The sequence below is a fragment of the Pinus tabuliformis genome, chromosome 8 (assembly GCF_031772625.1).
Source record: "Pinus tabuliformis cultivar Carrire ecotype Pingquan chromosome 8, CPIR1, whole genome shotgun sequence".
Lineage (NCBI taxonomy): Eukaryota > Viridiplantae > Streptophyta > Pinopsida > Pinales > Pinaceae > Pinus > Pinus tabuliformis.
The window spans coordinates 1,290,596,772-1,290,600,531 of NC_142294.1; positions in this window are offsets into that span (position 1 = coordinate 1,290,596,772).

The following is a 3,760-nucleotide window of genomic DNA, read 5'->3' on the forward strand; positions in this document are numbered from 1 at the left end:
TGGAATTTTGAATGAAACAAAACCCGAAAAAAACGGAGCTCAATGTACACAAGTATGAACTTCAGACAGTCAAGTTCTGCCATTATTTATGTCTTAACACCAAATTGCAATCAAAAGTGGTTAGATCCTTTGGGCATGTAACATTGTTGAGTAATACCATCAAACTTTGTATACTTCTATTGTTATTTGCATTTTTTTTTATCACAACTGGTTTAGATCTCGAATTTAGATAACCTAGTGTAGGGTTTCAACGGATATTTCAGAGTATCGATAGAATAGTTGGGTTGAAACACATAGGAATTTTTCTCATCTCTAGGTTCCTTCTATTGATTCGAGTTCTGGTTCCTTTAACTGATTCTGGGATGTTTTAACTGTGCACCTTATGTGTTGGAAGAAAATTGCTCGGAACTCATCTGGTCATGGCCTTTACATTTCTATAGAAAAGAGCATCACCTATTCTAGTGCTGAAGTTGGTGCCATAAGTTTGTTGTTGAGATCCTTATAGATCACCTTTAGGACAGAGGAAGTACTAAGTATTGTCTATCTCTTTTACAGACTTCAGGGTCTGTCAACACGGTTTCTCAAAGGTCTTTGCCTCTTTATTTTAGATATGGTCTTCCACCAAGGTCGAGTTGCCTGAAAAAAATTGCACATTTTGTTCAGGCTTCTCTTCATGTTCTATAGAATAATGTTGTGTTCTTGTCACCCTATTTTAACAATTGTGTTCTTAATTGTGTCAAGAAGGTTGCATGCATATTTAGCATTAGCATTATAAGGTAACCAGGCCGTCACTGAAAGTGCGTGTTTATTGATTTTGACATCAGCAATTTTAATGCTTTCAAAAATAATGATTTCCTTGTTGCTACTAATTTAAGGCTAATGAATTTATCAAGCTGTCTAGGAGCTCCCATGTCTGATTCCAAGTAGTTATAGTGGCACGAGTCAACATTATCTTCTTATTATGTTCTATTTATATTGGATTATTCTTGGTTCATTTCTTTATGGACGTTAGAATAATTTTCTTAATTTTGTCGAGTGATCCAAATTTGATCAAAAGCACTTCTAGGTTTACCATCATTGTTTCCAACATTTAAAAAAAACCACACAGATTATCAACAATTCTTTACACCTCCTCGTGCAAATGCTAGTTTAATTTATATGATATAGTTACGTTGGTTGATAGTTTGTACTTGTACTTTTAGATCATTTAATTTGTAAAGAAATAGCGTTGCAAATGTGCATTGCTCTCTTTTGGAAAGAACAAGAAACAGAAAGTGAAAAATTAATCTGGTAATAATTAGAAAAAAAATAATTTAGTTTTAGTTTTATTAGAAATAGATGAGCAATCTGATATAGGTTACTTATATGACCAACATAAAGATTACAATTATTGTATACCTTATAATGGCCATCATTGAAGACCTTACCGATGTGATTGTTGACATGAGATTTTTCATTTTTGCAAAACTCTTCATATTCAAATCACGGTTCGTCTTACTCGAAGCAAGTAAAAATGGTTGAGTGAATTTACCACAGCAACTACTTCCAGATTGAATTATATCAATTACAAGTGATGGTTCAAATAGTTATGAGTAGATACCATGGTGGGTTGATTGAATAATCAGGGACATAGCTATCCCTGTGAGCAGGAAGTTTAATGTATACCTTATAACGGCCACCATTGAAGACCTTACCGATGCAATGGTTGACGTATGAGAATTTTTACTTTTGCATAGGTGTTTTGGCCAATACTCTTCATATTACCAATGCAATTCTTGACATATGAGATTTTTTTATTGTTGCATAGCTGTTTTGGAAAATACTCTTCATAGTCAAATCATGGTTCGTCTTACTCGAAGCAAGTGAAAATAGTTGAGTGAATTTACCACAACAACTACATCCAGATTGAATTATATCAATTACAAGTGCTGGTTCAAATAGTTACAAGTAGATGCCGTGCAGAGTTGATGGAACAATCGGGGACATAATTCAATGCACCACCCTGTGCGTAGGAAACATAGTCGATAAGTGTTGGTTGATGATTAATGGAAGTGTGTCGGTTGATTATTTTTTATTCAAAATTTGGTTACTCTAATTTTTTTTTATATTGAAGTTGTTTTTATGATGGGTTTGGTTGGGCAGATTTGACCAATAAGATTGGTCTATTTTCATCTTCCTTTCTGTAATAAAAAAACTAATATTTATTATACAAAATTTTAATATATATTATTAATATATAAGTATTTTTTTAGATGTGGCACTATACAAGTGGTTTAAAGTTTTCTAAAACTCATCTTAAATTAAAAAGAAGGATTGTAAGCTCTGAAACTTGAGATATTTTTATTTTTAATTGGTTTTTAAGTTAATTTATTATAAAATTAAATTTTATTGGGTTTTAAAAAATAAATCTATAAAAATATTAGAATACTATTTTTTGTTTTATTTAAATATTTTAAGGTGAATTTATAATAATTTTTTTAATATATATTATTAATATATAAGTTTTTTTAATACTATATTATGATATCATAAAAGAGGGAACAAAAAGATTTAACAACAATGAAAAACTACGCAAAGATGTGATGGAGCCTCAATTAGAGTGTAAGGAAATATTTAATTCTTGTAAATTAATCATTAAGTAATGTCTCTTTTGTGTTGTTTTCTTTTAATCAATTTGATGGATTGGATGTGCCTTTAAGCTATTCAAGCTTTGGCCAAAATCAATGCCATTGGTGTTGCTTTTACCCCAAAATGGAAAATTATGGGGACTTGGACAATGATTTGAAGCATTTAAGGATTGATAGTTTTATTCGCAAGCCCAAGTCTAAGATCATAGACGGTGTGCTTGGGATTTCACAGTCACAGCCTAAAAATTGGTTGGTGAATTCAAGATGGTCTACTTTAGAAGATATATCCTATTCCAAAAAAAACTACGTAATTGCAATCACCACATGTGAGATGTGCTACCCATTTAGCTTAAATTTCTTTTTCTTCTTCTAAAATGACTTTTATATTATCATGGTTCCCATATTTACAAAACTTGAAACCTAGAATTTCAAAACTAGCATAGAAATGAACTTAACAAGAAAATGATTAACGAAATTAAATTGTTTTTCTTGGAAGAGTTTCTCTCTTTCCACCTCTAGAAGAGCATCACTCTACTCTAGTTCCACCTCCACGTTGTCATTTCCATTCCTCTTTGTCTTACACTAGACTATATCTAAGGAACTCACAATGAAGTCTCGTCTTTCTGAATACCAAAAATGACTTCAATCCTAATAGTAGCCTAACTCTGCTCATGAGTCATTAAAATCTAAGAGGTGGAGTCCTCTTTAGAGATTTGTATGCCCCTTTCCAACTTCTCTAAGTGGCTTTAGATATCTGTCATCTAGATACTCTTATAGAGAAACAATTTTGTTGCACTCATAGAAAAGATTAGCAATGTCTGCATTTGAGTGAGTGGCAAGATAATCTTTCCAAATCTTCTATTCCTTCAGTGTACTTTTGCATCTTTAAGGGCAATTGCTAGTTTATTCTCTCTTATTGCTCCAATAGTTAGACATTGGCATTGATTTTATACAAAATAAACATAAGAGTTGATATATAACTAGATATTTACTAATTAGCATTGATTTTATGCAAGATAAACATAGGAGTTGAGATATAACTAGATATTTAGTAATTGAGAAACATTGCACAGGGAAAATTGGAAATATGAATATGATTTAAAGTGGGTTTTGTATTAATTTTAGGAAAAATA